This window comes from Rhipicephalus microplus, chromosome 4 (genome assembly GCF_043290135.1).
Source record: "Rhipicephalus microplus isolate Deutch F79 chromosome 4, USDA_Rmic, whole genome shotgun sequence".
NCBI classification, from domain to species: Eukaryota; Metazoa; Arthropoda; class Arachnida; order Ixodida; family Ixodidae; genus Rhipicephalus; species Rhipicephalus microplus.
The window spans coordinates 22,896,662-22,913,650 of record NC_134703.1 but is presented as its reverse complement, the minus strand read 5'-3'; the positions used below and the strand labels follow the sequence as shown (position 1 = coordinate 22,913,650).

General features: G+C 44.1%; 1 protein-coding gene across 4 annotated transcripts in view; it reads left to right on the top strand.

Annotated features, from left to right (window-relative positions):
* LOC119171724 (synaptic vesicle glycoprotein 2C-like) overlaps positions 1–16,989 on the top strand; it is a 224,214-nt gene that overhangs the window by 31,714 nt on the left and 175,511 nt on the right. For 2 of the 4 annotated variants that reach the window (XM_075892318.1, XM_075892319.1), the window contains exon 2: positions 9,064–9,151. The exons of the other annotated variants lie outside the window; for them this stretch is intronic. The gene's annotated coding sequence lies outside the window, so the exon portion shown is untranslated. The remainder of the gene's footprint in view (positions 1–9,063; positions 9,152–16,989) is intronic. 4 annotated transcript variants of the gene reach the window in all.

Here is a 16,989-nt window from a genome sequence, read left to right as displayed (position 1 = left end):
ATTACGTTCTGGATATCTGATTATGCATATACGTCAAGTGATTTGTTTAATCCGCACAAAAAGAATAACGTGAATGACAAGAAACATTGAGCTCGAGTCTTCGATCCAACTCGCGTCAAGCGAGGGGTTCGATCAATGAAGCGAACGAACGAGTGCCAGCTTGAAACGACCTCGCAAAGGAAACACAAGATGACAAACAAATAAAACCCGCAGTGACGAGATGGCCTAGCTAACAAAGAAGATGCGGAGGATCACAGCGTGGAACTCGCAGGAATAACTTTGATCAGGCAATGCCGGCTGCCTTGTCTATAGCACTTTTTTTTTTTGCTTTGTAGACGCCACTCTGGGTTGATGCTTAAGATGACACTCTGTCACTTCTCTTTTCAATATTACTAACCAAGAAAAATGTGCCTCGGGGGTAATCCTGGGGCACTTTAATGTCGTCGCTTAGCCTCACGAGTTTTCTTACATCCTACGTTATTCCACATGCCACGTACACTGAGCGGTGTGCACAAACAATATTTGCTTTTCATCGTTTGGCGTGGCTTATATTGGCGCACGGCGCGATCGCTCCCCTTGTCGACGTGTCAGTCGCCCCCGAACTCGCGAGCCTATGCCCTTAAGGCGACGCTCCGCTTGAGCTTGATCAAAGAGACCGTCCCGCTTCATCGCGTTCACCTGAAACTAGTTTCTATTATTTATTTCAGTACGCGTCGTTCGGCTCACGCCCCTGAGATCCTCGCCTCCTTTTCTTCGTCGTTCATCTTTGTTTACAGTTGCCGTTCGGACGGGTTCGTCTTGCGACGTGCTTTTTCTCCTTGTGCGTGCAGCAATAAAAAAAACAACCATCAAAGTGTGCACCCTGCCGAATGTAATTATGGAACACTTTTTCTGAGATGTGTCGCACACTCACTGGTCGACGCTATTAAACCACGCGACGCCTAAAGGCCCAGGTGCGTGACGCAGTCGAAACAAATGTTTGTAGAGTGGTTTGATGTGGGTGCCCTCACAAGGTGTGCATTCCCTGTGTGCCGACGGGCTCACCGAGACGCCGTAGCTGGATCCCGGTAACGTTTACTTTTCGACGCGTTTGCTTGCGAGCCACTTACAGCGATGGCGTTGGCTATTTGCGTGGATGTAGAGTGTTGGCAGGGTGTGCAAATAAAGTATCCAGAAATGTCGATATTTCGTGTCTTCGTATAGCCTGAAAGGTGACCATGTCGTCGTGCGACAATCTCGTTGTAACAGGTATAGCTTCACTGGTTCTCAAGTTGTCGCGCTGTTTGTGTGCTAACTACATGGATTAGAGACGTGGAGATAGAAAAGCAAAGGAAAGAACCCCATGGTGGAGTTTTGCTAAAAACGTCGTGGTGACTAGCAGTGCTAGCTGCTCTTCACTGTGTATTTCTTTTTTTTTCGCGACACATTTTGGCATTTTACTTTTAAGACTACATGCAGTGACGATATTAGCGACTCGATTATTTTTTTTCAAGTCTGTTTCGTGAAAAACGATCGCCAACGTAAAACGTATTTTAATGTCAAAATTCAGTGAAGCATGCGCGTTCTGGGAGAACAAGCGGGGACATTAGTAGCTCCTTGGTGAAATAGCTTTCATAATGAAAAAAAATATATATATCAAGCTTGGTACGTTGGTGTTCACTCTGAATTCTGCCCAAAAGGATTTTCTCAATACTTTCAGGTCGTCATGTGCTGGCATTCAGGTAAAATTAATTTATCGACGCCACCAACGACATGCCACCATTACTTGCGCACGTAAACACTTCATTAAATATTACGAATGGCACGATCCGAAACTCGCATTGAGACTCACGCGTGACTTCAACTTTTAAGTTAGAGCCTCGCTGTCGAAAGTGCGCTCTCACTACTCCCGAATATCTAACCCCTGGTAAAAATGATTGCAAATTTTATCTATCATGTATCTTCCAATATTTTGTGATACACGGGTGTTTGACGACCACTGATGTTGTGGATTTGTAAACTATATTATTGGTCTAATCATCCGGCCGAGTATCATGACCCATATAAAAGATCGACAGAAAAGAAGCTAACATGCGCAAACGCGGGCACCAGGAAAGAGAACGAGACAACGCAAATGCTGACCGTCGACGAAAATGGCGCTCGGTGGCAGAAAAGACACAAAACCACCTCAGCACATGGATGGATGGATGGATGGATATGGCTGTACCCTTTAGATCGGGCGGTGGCTAGCGCCACCAAGCCGTAATACTTAATAACACATGCGCACGTACAGCAGCGCCACCTGTAAATTCTGCACATGTCGTGATCTAAGGCAGCGACAATTGTTCGAACAATCCATTCTGTTTTTATGCAATACATCCGAAGGCTGGCTCACGCACGTCCTTTTACTATACTGTCGATTTCTCAGGCCTTAAACCATCAGACACGTTTTTTTTATTGAAATAAAGAAATGGGAGAGGTTGGTTCTATTATGGTGGCACCGGCTACTCTTCCCTCTTCCTCACTTAGCAGAGAAAATACACTCGAAGAAAAGTAATAAGGGCACAAGATTCAATACAGTAGAACATCCTATGTGAAAGTACAACGCACCCGTACATCACATACAGTTCAGAGAGGCCTAATTGGTCCCTATGTATACAAGTGTATCAAGCTCCAATGGGTCAGTTAACACTGCGACAAGCGGTTACACAAAAATCAAACGCACTATATCAACATTAAACTTTCGCTTTACTATGAAGGGGAAGGCGACATCGTGTACAATAGGTCAATATTTCCATAAAGTATTTGATTCTTCAAGAAACCTATTGAAGGTGGCACTACGTTATGCTTCTTTTCTGAAGACCTGCGATTGGCCATAGACCTAGTATTTTATTCACTGTGAAATGCATCCTATATAAAAGTAGTGAACTTGTTCGTGAAATACTTTTCGTTGTAACTCATGTTTTTCTCACTCGAGAAATATAGGATCATGTGCATCTGCGTGAGGGTGGCCGCAGGAACACTCCATACGCGCTTCTATATTCTCGTGGTTGTATAACATAGGCTGATGACATTGGCTTGATGAGTAACTCGGGGGACGAATTATAGTTCATGATTACTGGAGTGGACATGGAAAGCAGAAAAGTAGGTCTGAAAGTTAATGTGCACAAAACTGAAGAAATGTGCAACAATCTCTGCAGGAAACAGCACTTTGTGCTATGGGGAGAGGCGCTGGAAGTTCTTAAGGAGCATGTCTACTTAGGAGAGGTAATAAGCGCGCAGCCGAACCACGAGGTAGAAGTAACTAGAAGATTAAGAATGGGGTGGAACACATTTGGCAAGCACTCTCAAATCATGACTGGTAGATTACCACTTTCCTTCCAGAGGAAGGTATATAACAGTTGCATCTTGCCAGTACTAACCTACGGAGCAGAAACCTGGAGGCTTACAAAGAGGGTTCAGCTTAAATTGAGGACGACGCAGCGAGCAATAGAAAGAAAAATGGTAGGTGTAACCTTAAGAGACAAGAAAAGAGCAGAGTGGATTAGGGAACAAACGGGGGTTAAGGATATCATAGTTGTAATCAAGAAGAAAAAATGGACATGGGCCGGGCACGTAGCGCGTAGACAGGATAACCGCTGGTCATTAAGAGTAACTAACTGGATTCTCAGAGAAGGCAAGCGGGTTAGGGGAGACAGAGAGTTACGTGGGCCGATGAGATTAAAAAGTTCGCAGGTATAACGTGGCAACGGAAAGCACAAGACCAGGTTGATTGGAGCATCATGGGTGAGGCTTTTGCCCTGCAGTGGGCGTAGTCAGACTGATGATGATGATGATAATAATACCAGACATTCGTCGAACTTCGGTGTGTATTAACCATCTCGACAGAGTGAAGATATATTAGACAGTGAGCCTCCAAATAATGATCTGTTACGTGTCATTAGTATCTGATTAACACAGCGGCCCGTCTACCCTATGCGTAGAAGCGGTCGCAGGGAAACGACGAACGTTATAACGCTATTTTACGATGATGTGTAATCTTGTGTGCGTTTGACGAAGAGAGATGTCATCCTTTTGTCCATATATACTTACCAAATAGTTCAGCTTACTGCAGTTCCTACGAAACAATTACCCCCTAAAAATTACTGAGAGCCAGAGATTGAATGCAAGTTTTTTTCTTCTCTTTTCATTCTTCATTTTAAACTCGCAACACTTGCTTGTTATATGTGCATGGTTTTAAAACAGGAAATTTGGTCTGGTTAACAATAGGCTGCTATTGTACTATCCGCGTTTACTAATTCCCATACCATAGGTGTTACTCTTCGCTCATTAGCAAGAGCTGAAGCTTTAAATTAAGGGCGCTTGTTACGGGGCCACCACACTAGGTTTTCTTTCCGGAAACGATGAATGGTTGCATTCTGTTCCATGCCTCAGTGTATGTAACCTTCCATTGTTTCTCGGAAATGTTTCCTCATTGTCCCGGCCGCATTTCAATTAGGCGTTCGTTCCTTAATGTCTTTGCGTAAGGCTGTTACTGCGCATCACAACGCCACTTTTGAGCATTTTTTTCTCCCTTTGAGTAGCACTTTTGTGGCAGGGGCACGTGCGATTTTCTTGCATGTCATGCTGTGTTAAAGAACTATGACAAGCATAACGTAATCGTTGTTTACAGCATGTCTTTCAGAGCTGTGCTCAGGTGGGTCTGTAATGTTCGCAGCATAGCAACGGAGGGAGAGAAAGTTATGATGTAAGTCTTAGGATAGCCACGTATAGGCTAATATATGAAGAGATGGGAAAGGGAAGTTAGGGTGAGCTGGAGATGAGAGGCTGAGGCCTAACATGTTCATGCATATAGCATACAGCAATGGATGGGAAAGGGAAGTGGGTGGGACCAAGTGTAGTATAGAGGAGGGAATGAGAAAGGGGAGATGCGTAGGTGCGAAAGGGGAGATGCATTTCGAGATGCGTAGGTGCTCAAGAGAATTCGTTGGGATCATTTCATGGACCAAAATGAAGGCAAATTTGCATAAACTTGTAATACAACTTTTTTGCTTTTGTTCTTAATCATGTGAGCTTCGTGCACAGTGGTTTAAAGAAACTGTTAACAATGTAAAAATGTAATCGCAGAAGCTTTTCTCATTCATGCACTTCAATTTCGCGGCTAAAAACGTCCATAAAGACGCAAGAATTAATAAAGAAGTTTTACTTTTTGTTGTTTGTGCGTGTGTGTGTGGGGGGAAGGGAGTTACAGGTAGGAAAAAACATTATACACCACACAGATATTCTAACCAACTTCGGAAGAAAGTTTGAAGTTTAACAGGTGCATTAGCTTCGTATCTATCAGTAGAGGCAGAAACATTACATCATAAGTACCGTTCGCAAATGAGTATGCTACCTATCATGCTACGAAACAAAATGAGTAGAAAAAGTGTGGAATGGCTCAATTCGTCGCACCATCTTTAATAAAAAGTTTCACTCTCTCCTTCTTATTCTTTCTTTTCTTCTTTTTTTCATTCATAGGCCAGCTGCTCCCACAATAGACCTTGGTGTAGCGTTGATTTCTTTTTATCAAGAAGAGTTCCCAGTGAAACACGAAAAAAAAAAAAAACGTGCACTCTAGTTTCTGAACCTTTTGTGTAGTCGTCGCCACTAATGCGTTTTTGAGCCTCGGCGATGTATAAAAGTGCTTACAAGAAAAAAAGCAGAAAAAACTGAGAAAGGAATTCCCGGCGTTAATACCGACAACGTGTGACCGTACAATGGCTGTGGAAAATACGACCAGCGTTGAAGACATTGTGTGCATTACTAGGAAAAAAAATATGAAGGTAGATTTAATTTTTCAATGGCCTTTATAGAAAATGGTCCGAGGAAGTTCACACATTTGTCTGATACGGCTTTCAAGGCCCTCTGTGCACACCGAATGCACTTTTAAAGCGAAAGTTTTAGATTCCCAGTGAAACACGAATATAGCTCACTGGCTGAATCCTTATAGTCGTCGGCGTCAGCATGGGTGATCCAAAGGTCGTGACGTGATTGCGTCACCATATACATTCACCATGACACCACAGATAAACGAAGTTTGTGACATCATCGTGACGTCACACGAAGGTGTCATGAGATCAACTCGTTGCTAGGTGAAAGGTGGGCCGATCACGGAGGCCGTACAAAAACAGCTGAGGCGCAGGTTTTGCAATGCCTTCAGATTTAGGAGGCAATGTAAAAGATTTCATGCAGAAAGCTTTCGGAGACGTCGGGGGAGGATTGAAACATGGGCTGAGAAGAAAAAATAATGTCTTTCACCTTCGAGTCCACTTATTGATTGATTTATTGATTGATATGTGGGGTGTAACGTCCCAAAACCACCATATGATTATGAGAGGCGCCGTAGTGGAGGAATCTGGAAATTTCGACCACCTGAAGTTTTTTAACGTGCGCCCACATCTGAGCACAGGCGCCTACAGCATTTCCTCCTCCATAGGAAATGCAGCCGCCGCAGCCGGGATTCAATGCCGCGACCTGCAGGTCAACAGCCGAGTACCTTAGCCACTAGACCACCAGGGTGGGGTCGAGTCCGCTTATTCGAAAACACTAGGGACTCTATGAGTTTTCATGATTGTCCTGTGTATATTGTCACACATTTGACGGCGTCCAGCTGCAGAAACGAGAGAGGTGCGCCGCCTGTTTGAAGTGCATTGAAAAACTGAAATCTTTTTCATAACATCACGAACATATTCACACTTTTGACCACAGGCTATTCGGGAGGTTGACCCCGTGAGCGAAGAGTTAAACGAGGAGCTCAATAAGTTAAATGTAGCTTTTGTAAAATTGAATGAAAAGGCTTGTCGAAATTCGAGATACCTTCCAGCCACCAGGATCAATAAATTTGGTAATGGACGCACAAAAAAGAAAATGCTTGTAGTCGTTGCATTCCAAAATAGACGCAGCGATTCACCTTATAGAGTCAAGCCTGAATCCGCTGTACGTTTGCGAATACAAACTTAGAGATTTTCATGTGATCAGATGAAACAAAGCTTACGTAGCTGTCTTGCCTTTCATTGAGCAAAAATGCTTTAGAAGAACAGGAATAGAGAAATCAATTTGACCAAAAATGTCACGTACTGAAGACGTGGATTCTAGAAGCACCAAACATTCTTTTTTGTCACGGCATGTCACCGAGGAATTCCTTTATTTCCTTTTTCTTCGAGCTAGGCCGGCGCAGGGGACCTCTACGCACGTCGTTTCACTTTTATTTTTCCCTTTTCTTTACGCATGTGTCCTCAGACTCACCTTCCGTGTTTCTGTGCCAGCTGGGGCCGGAAATTGAAATCGTAACCACAGACTCTTCGGAAACATGCAGTCTACAGCGGGGTCTTATTCCTCTACCGCCTGTGACGGTACTTCGCATCTTGCTGCTACGGAGCTCCACACGGCTGGTCTACACTGAAATTTCGTTCATTTCCTTATACATCACGCTTTACTCTCATAGAAGTTATACAGTACGGACGCTCTGATGTACGTTTCTACAATTCTTGGAACCAGCTACCTGCATTGCTGTTTACGTAGTTTCGTGAATGGTGCAATTCGCTTAACTGGGCACGCAGAGAAATTGGGTTACATGTGAACCGCGTGCTTCGGACAGGAGACAATCATTGCACTACTTATACTCTGCTGTTACGACGACTTCTTCGCTTCACGAAAGCTGATTATAGCTAACCAATATAGCAGAAAAAAAAAACAAGCAGAACCAGTGCACGGGTAAGCCGGGCTGTACTGTGCAATAACTACTGGTCCCCTACGTCCGTTTTGTGGCTCGAAGTATCTCTTTCTCCACATACAAGTGCAAGTTGAGTCACCTGTAGCTCTCCGGAATACTGCATGGAATTCAGGCCACGAACGCGCAGACGGGTTTCCGTACGGTTTTCGGCCGACCGTCCGTCAATAAGCACTAACACGAAGCCTGCGAATCAGTAACACTCCACGATTTGCTAGAAAGTAGTGGGATTACCCTGCCACAATACGATCCTCACACTGCTAAAGTACGATAATGAAAAACGCGAAGGATAAGATGAGTGTTAGATAAAAACTGTGGTGACGTAAGCCGATTTGTTGATTCTGTTTTATTGTCGTGTACACCGTGGCAAAGATACTTGTCGCTGCGCTGGGAAACGTGAGGGGTAATGCTGCGGGTGCTTTCGGTACGAAGGCGAATTCGATCTAGCTCGTCCGGAAATGGCGTCTTTGTCGAATCCGAAAGAAGCCAGCATAACACGTGACGTACTACTTGCTGGATATCCGGTACCAGCGGTTCACTTCACCGAGTGATCAGGAAGGAAGGAAAAACAGCGAGAGAAGGCAGGGAAGTTAACCAGGCTCATGCTCGGTTTGCTACCTTACACTGTGGGAACGGGAAAGGGGAGTATAAAGATGAAAGAGAGAGAGAGAGAGAGAGAGAGAGAGAGAGAGAGGAAAGAGAAGAGAAAAAGACAAAAAAAATTGTCAGGAAATGGGCTGATGCGTATGTAGTAGTAGTGTTACACGAAAGTTAAAAGCATTCATTCACATAGCCCCGTTGTCCTCAAAAAGAAAAGGAGGGCTTTGACTCCCTTTTGAGCCAAAGAAAGACGAGGAAGGTGATCCAAAAGCATCTTCACAGAGAGTGGCCGATCGTCCAATTGTCGCAACGTGTCAGAAAGTATTTGTCTCTCAGAGGCAAAGCGACCACAATGGCATAGCAGATGGTCGATGTCTTCTTAGGTACCGCAGACGTCGCATTCTGCACTGCTGGTCACTCCAATGAGGGTTGTATATACTTTTGTGAAGGCAACCCCCAAAACCAGTTTCGACAAGAAAACGAAGCTTCACGTCGAAGCAGTCTGGATGGAGGTCGAAGTTCCAGTAGTCAGCTTTGTCTTGTTAACAACGTATCTGCAAACAACAGCAAGGCTTACGGTTAAGGACATTTGGTGTCGGCAGCGTGGCTGACTACGTGAATGCATCAGAATGTCCCCAATAATTTGAGTTGTTACACGCCGTAATAGCGTACTTCAGAAGTGTATACATCTGGTTGTTTTTTAACGTGCGCAGGCAACCTACAGCCAACGTCCTTCTAGCACATCGACTCCATTGAATCCACCGAGATTGAACCAGGGACGAGGGTCAGCAGCCGCGCACCGTAAGCACTATATTAACGTTGTATACTACACTATAACGTTCAGTAGTATGTCGAGCAAATTGACAGGATGAGCTGCTTTGTTCGAAGAGCGAATGATATGCTGACCCACAGGGCGCGGGATGGAATGTGGGCAGTGGCGGCCGCATTTCTGATGGAGGCGAAAATTCTTGAGGCCTGTGTAGTTACTTACATTCAGGAGTGCGTTAAAAAACACGTGATGAATGAAATTTCCGGAGCCCTGCACTATATATATGTATACGACGTCATAACAATATCATTGGTTTTATAGGACGTTAAAACCCAGATACTATCTTTATAATTGTCATTCCAAACAATAGCAAAGTTTAGAGTTGCGTAGGAACTCCTTGTATCATGGTCTAACAATAGTAAACACTCTAAAAAAAATCGAGTTCTTGGGGAGTGTTTTTGCTACACAACAATAATCGTCATTTACTTCGAGTGCTTTTCTCGTGCTATCACCACCGTTCCGGTAGTTTTGCGCTCACGAACGGTGCAAGCGTTATCAGTGTGACATAGCATTCCCGACGGAAAAGTGGCCAGCGCCATGTTTTCGAGAGAAAAAAAATGTGAGCAAGTCAAATGACTATTATTGTTGTGTAGCAGAGTATACTCTTCGATTACTTACTTTTATTCTGATATTGTATATACGGCTGTGAGATGCTCAGATGACGTAGCCCGTGGTGGAACAGATGAAACACCACCTAGAAAAGTCTATAGGTGCTGTTGGCTGATGTCGATCAGATTGAAGGAATGGCGTGCTGGAAGCTTCCAAGAAAAACAGTATAAAACAGATGAGAAACCACCAAGGTTAGGCAGCGCACAATGAGAGATAAAGAAATCGCAAGGGAAAAACAAGGGTTACCCAGGCCTATAGGTTACTACACTGCATTTGAACTTGGGACAGAAAGGTGACGTAGGGGAAGAAGTTCGCACTTTACGTCGACAAACACTCACTAAGAAGTGTTCGTTGTCCCGTTCGTCACAAGCCTTTTGCCTAACAGACGCACAGCCATAGTTTCGTACAAAATCATAATACATATGCACGAGACCGCAGTGTCAAAATCTTTTCTGTTTAGAGCTTCGGTTTCCACGGCTGGGCTAGACTCCACCTGCTCGCGAGCAAGCGCCGGTGCAGTCTAGCCCCATAGTTTCATGATGTACACTAGAGGAAACTCTGGCGCTAGTGTCTGTGGGAGCTGCAACGCACGGCGCTTCAGTGAGCATGAGAATGGTGGGTAGTGCACATATTTGTCTAATCTTCGTACTTCTGGGCTGCTTCTGGCTCCGTGTGTGTTCGTGTGGCTTGAAGGTGTTCCTTCACGGAACGAAAACTAGCAATTGTTCGGCGGTTGTGCTTCACCACCTTATTTTTTTAGGCTTACCTTTTCTAATCGGGTCACGAAGTGCGAAAGGGTTCGTTGTTTTACTTGGAAACAAAACCAAAATACAGTTTTAAACGAAGCCACAAGAGCGATTCGCCGCTCGCAAGTACGAAGACTAAGAAAATCTGTTTACTACCCATCATTTTCATGGTCGCTGAACGATCGCAGTGCCAGAGTCCTCTTTAGTTCATTTTAGGAAACTCTATGGTTCCGAACACGCGGTAAGTGAACGTTTTGCTAGCGGCCCGCGGCTTCATGAGGTATAAAATGGCCGTGACTTTGTTAATTTGTACCGGCGTTATTTACTAACTTATCGCAACTATTAATGCATTTTTAGAGTAACGTGCATTGGTGGGACTGATCTCGATTATTATCTCCGTGAAGCACCACTTGCGGTCGCTATGTGTTTAAACTTGATAGCGGAACACAATGTTTCAGTCTCAGTCTGAAATTAAGTGGTTGCTCAGATAAATATCGATATGTCTTCATAATACTGACGCTAAATCCCCTTCAGAAATGATCCGTATGTCAGATATCGGGATTTCGCTGTTTAAAAGTGGAGTGCTAGGGGTGACATTAAGTTCACATCTCGCCCACACCATTCTGCTTACACATTCGTCACTACCTCGGCTCTGCGGCTGAGATGAGTTTGACATCCCTGGTTTAGATCTTGTCATGGGATCAGTGTTTTTCGAAGGACAAACCTCTCATCGACTTATTCTGGACAGTTTCAATTGAGGCCTTTGTTTCTTTTACGCCATGAGTGTTGCATTTGGCACGGGGTGCCAGTCCAAACAAGCACGAACAGGCATCCGTAAAGGCACTACCTATATCTGGAATGTTGGTACAAGAATTAGAGATAACGCAAGCTGGACATAACCTGAGCGAATTGCTGCATTCCAATTAATCTTTGAACGACACGCACTCTGTATCTCTGGTTACCTCCGTAATGAACTTCACACGAGAGCTGCATGCGTTCATGATAGCAGGGCATAAAGACGACGCCAAAAGGAAAGCTGAAGATACACAACACACTCAGCTCCTCAACTTGATTGAAGTGATCGGAAGAAAGAAACGGAAAGCTGAAAAAAAGGACGGATAGCGGAAAGTTTAACTATGGCAATACACATGGTAAAATGTTTCAGCCATCGAGAACTGTTGGCTTCGAAAAAAAGCCTCAAGGTGCATGCCATTAAAAGGGCTGTTTTGAGTTCCGTACAAAACAAGCACATAACTAGCCCGAGCGCAGAAAAAAACAAGGCCACCGTTAACAACACCAATGTCAGCGATACCACCACCTCTGGTTATATTCATCCTTACTAAAAAAAGACATAAAACGTCATAACGATTATGATAAGCAGAATGGCGATGTGTTCGAGAGACGTCAGGAGTGCTGGGCAAGGCTGTCTTGAGTAACGGGTCGATCCAAAGCGGCTTTTCGGTACGCAATGAAGCGAACATATGGTGTTCTTTTTTTTTTTTCATCAAGCGGCTGTCACGAACTGCGCAAGCCTTGCCGCACCTGCCAGCTTTTTACAGAACATAGGCACTTCGGTTTCAGAGAGAGAGAGAGGACAGCCGTATAGTGCACTCTCTCTCACCGGCCGTCAATGGCAGCGGCTTGCCCGAGGCCGGCGCTCAATAGAAACGAGTGTTTGCCCGGCTCTCTCGCTCACTCCTTGTGCTGCTGCACGTTGCGACGTTCCACAGCACGCCGACTTGTTTGCCCTTACCAAATCTATGTCGATTCGGTTGTCATGGCCTGCCGAGCACTGATTGCCCGAGGCGTTTTTTTAGGGGTGAAACTCCTTAAGGCGTGGGTCTGTACATCCTCCAATGTATGTAGTAGTAGTATTTCGTAGCCACCGGCGGCACATGTCCGCTCTAGAGCGCGTACGTGCCACAGAAGATGCGAGATGAGAGATGGTGGTACTTGGAGAGTTCACTAGATTGACGCACCGACGGACGAACGGACAGACAAACTTGCAGACGGACGGACGAATAGACGCACGAACGAACGAACTGACGGATGGACGAACTCACGGATGGACGCATGGATAGACGGAGGGACGCGTGGATGGACGCACGGATAGTCGCGCGGACGGATGGAAGCAAGAACGAACAGACGAACGGAAGCACGGAAGGGCTGATGGACGCTTCCCCCCACTCATTATCATTCACTCCGTGGAGAAGCTGTGATTTTTTTTTAGGAGCGAAGCTCCTTAAGGCGTGGGCTGTGCGTCCCCTGTATGTAGCCACCTCTCGTTCAGTTCTAAGTATTACGCTAGCCACCGCCCGATCTAAAGGGTACAACCATATCCGTCCGTCCGTCCGTCCGTCCGTCCGTCCGTCCAAAAGATGCAAGATGTTATAAACTAGACGGCGGTACGTGTAGTTGATTATGAAAGATGCGAGGTGTTATAAAATAGGAATGATGCCACATATGGCGCGTGTCATCGTTCGATATAGTGTGGCGACGTACGCTAGGGGGAGCGTTGCAATAAAATCGAGTGGGCAAAATGTACGGAGGATTCATGGTTTACCAGGTTTACCTCCGGAGCTTCGCCCACTCATCATCATTCACTTCGTGGATATGTTTTTGCTGAGCGCATTGTTTTAATACTTATTTGCGGACTAGTTGGTTCATACTTGAAAACATGACTTGGACACTGCTACATAAATAGGCTGAGGTTCATACTTGAAAACAAAACAGCCTAGGACACTGCTACATAAATAAGCTGAAGTGGATGACACCTGACTACAATTGCTGTTAGCCCGACGTGACGGCTGTGTCGTAGGAGTACATACGTAATGTTTATGAAATCGAAAAGCTAGCACTGCAACCACAATTGGCGTTTCACGAACACTAGGGTATATTTGTAAGGTAGTTCCCTGGCATGGCTTTGTTGAAGATTACTTGATTGGCACGCAGAATGCTAGAGTTCGATTCCTGATGGGACAATGACATTTATTCTTGCATTCGTCCGGTCAACGCTGCCATTGTCCGCGTTTTCTTAACGATCAAGCGTTAATCATATTCGCCCCCAGGTATGTGCAACTGTTTTCTTAGAAAGTGTTTGACGACTTACGTGACTGGATTGTGACGTTATTCATCTCATGACCAGTGAGGAGTCATATTTGTCAGGCCATATTATCCTCCCGTATTAATTTTTGTTTACCTTGAGTTAAGGGGATGATCATGAGAACACCAAAATGTGAGCGTCTAGGTAGATATAGATAGATAGATAGATAGATAGATAGATAGATAGATAGATAGATAGATAGATAGATAGATAGATAGATAGATAGATAGATAGATAGATAGATAGATAGATAGATAGATAGATAGATAGATAGATAGATAGATAGATAGATAGATAGATAGATAGATAGATAGATAGATAGATAGATAGATAGATAGATAGATAGATAGATAGATAGATAGATAGATAGATAGATAGATAGATAGATAGATAGATAGATAGATAGATAGATAGATAGATAGATAGATAGATAGATAGATAGATAGATAGATAGATAGATAGATAGATAGATAGATAGATAGATAGATAGCTCAAAGTACATACAGTACGCAAAGGAATGCTTCGCATTCAAGAGTATTCACGGTGGGTTTTTGCCAACTTCGTAATGGTACATGCCCGCAATCCCGACGCGGCCAATGGGAGCAGTATTTCATTTCTCACCCAACTCCCGCGCATAATTACTTGGGGACGAAAATTTCGGTGTCAAAATTTCTTCAGCATGTGCGCAACAAAGTTCAGAATCGTTTAGGACGCTTTTAAAGGCCTCGGGGTTAACGAGATTCGGACGCCATCAAGGCAACGGTCACTGCGAGAGACCGTTAGTGGTGACCTCAGTTTTGTAGCGAGAACTTTCCATTTTTATTAACGCTCGCGCAAGCACCACTCCAATTAAACATCATGAAAGAAACAGTGCGAGACAACTATTTTTCTTTTTGAATTTTGGTGCTCTAATAGCATCGCCTCGTCCTCCTATCCACCATGCAAAAAATCTAGATTAAGCGGAAGGCCACGGCTTCTGGCCCACTCATGAAATAATAACGACGTAGCATAGAGACTGTCCCAGGCATTTTAAGACACTGTAAATGTTTTCAAGCGGCTACGATGCACTGTAGGGTGAAGTACACCTGTTTTCAAGTTATATTACTCCTGATAAATAAATTTGACTGTGCGGGTCTTACTTGGGTACGTCTGTTGATAATAAATGGCAACATGGTCAAGACATATATGCGCGTTGAGTATCGATAATGTAACGCACGTAAGTGCCAGAGGCAGCCACTTCAGCATAATGATGACAATGCTTATCCACACAAGTCATAGAAGTTCGGAGCGCCACATAAGTCATGGCTGGGCCCGTGTGTGTGTGTGTGTGTGTGTGTGTGTGTGTGTGTGTGTGTGTGTGTGTGTGTGTGTGTGTGTGTGTGTGTGTGTGTGTGTGTGTGTGTGTGTGTGTGTGTGTGTGTGTGTGTGTGTGTGTGTGTGTGTGTGTGTGTGTGTGTGTGTGTGTGTGTGTGTGTGTACAAATGTTGTGTAAACTTGGGATGCATAAAAACATATATCGGCTGTGTTATGCAATAGTAACTAAAATAACAAATTCACTTGAAAATGTCGTATCACAATTCCATAAAAATAGAAAATACCGTCTTCACTTCGACACACCATATTTAAAAAGAAAATAGAAGTGTTACAAGCACCGACTTACTCCGTATGTGAAGCGCCACTACGGCACTGTTGACTTCCTTCCGAGACACGAGACTGAACAAAACTTTATAAATAATGTAGTTTACTTGCGTATGGCTGGAAGTGTCATGTGTTTATCAGTGCATATAGCATAATCATTATGTAGCATCTGGAGTAGCATGCCAGGCGCATAATTAGGCAGACATCTAAGTTTTCATTAAAATATATCTCTCTTTAACAAGACATGTTTGTTTTGTTTTTTCTTGGTTGCCATGACTCTCCGAGGAGGTGCAACGACCTCTAAAGAGATATATAAAAGTTGTGCAAACACCATATGGTTATGAGAGACACCGTAGGGGAGAGCTTCGGAAATTGTCTACAAAAAAGATTTCTACGTGCTGTAGAGGACGTGCCTTCACATTTTCACACCTACCCGTTGTTTGAAAAGTATAATGTAATGCCTTTTGAGAAGATGTACAACTTTAGATTAGCGAAAGCCTATAAACAAGAATTAAAGGGGAAACATGTATTCTTGACTGAACTTGCCAACCTTAAAAGAAATTGTCAGCCTTATAAAACGCGAAACTGCGAAATTTGGACTGTTAAAACTTGTAGAACAACATATGGGCGACATACGTTAGGAAACAGACTTCCGAGGCTTCTAAGTGCTTTATACGAATTTAACTTTCAGCTGGAAAGCAACACTTTCAATGCAATACGTTCCTTTCTTGCAAATAATTACATTGACACTATATAATATCTCGCGCATGCCTATGAGTGTCAACTATAGAGAATATGTCGGTGTACGCTAGGCATGGCGATTTGTAACCACCTCATATTTTCTCATATTTTCTTTCGGTCGTGTATTGAATGATTTGTGCAATTATATATCTATAGTGTACTCTATGTAAATTACAAAGTTATGTTAATCTGTATGCATGTATTATGAAGGTAATCTATATGTACTGAGCTATTTAGTACATCCGTTGGTGTATATTTTCTTTTGTGTATGGTTTGTACGCAAGACGTGGTTATTTGTAGTGGGCTCACATTTACCTTCGGGTCCTGTACTAAGTGATTTATCTGTTCAGTACATTTTTTATGTACTGAGAACACCGTTGTACGCTGGTGCCAAAACGGGGGCCCGCAGCTTCGTCAAGCTATCCTTGCGATGGCTTTTTCTGCCGGCCTCCGGCATTGTGTACTATGTGTGTGTACTATGTACATGATGTCAATAAAGTTCACTGTTCACTGTTCAAATTTCGACTATATATATCTGGTGTCCTCACCTGCACTGACATCGCACCATATACATGCCTCAACCTTCTCGCCACCATCGAAATGCGACGGCCGTGACCGGAATCGAACCCGCGACCTTGGAATCAGCAGACCAGCACACTAGCTGACAATCCACCGAGGTTGACAATTTCCAGAGAGAATTCGTGCGTCTGTTTAGAGTGCGTCGTACTTGTGAGAATACAGTAAGCACACACACACACACAAAAGACGTTTAGAGTATGAGCACAATGAATAACGTCAGTAAATTGCACACACACAAAAAAGCCCCACGCTGTACATAACTATAACCAGTGACTGTTCTTTGAGCGTCCCCCTCCTCCCCCCCCCCCCCCAAAAAAAGGAAGCAATTGACTACGCGCAAGAACCCAATACTGTGCTTACCGAGATGACGACTTGGTTAGTCGACCACGGTAAC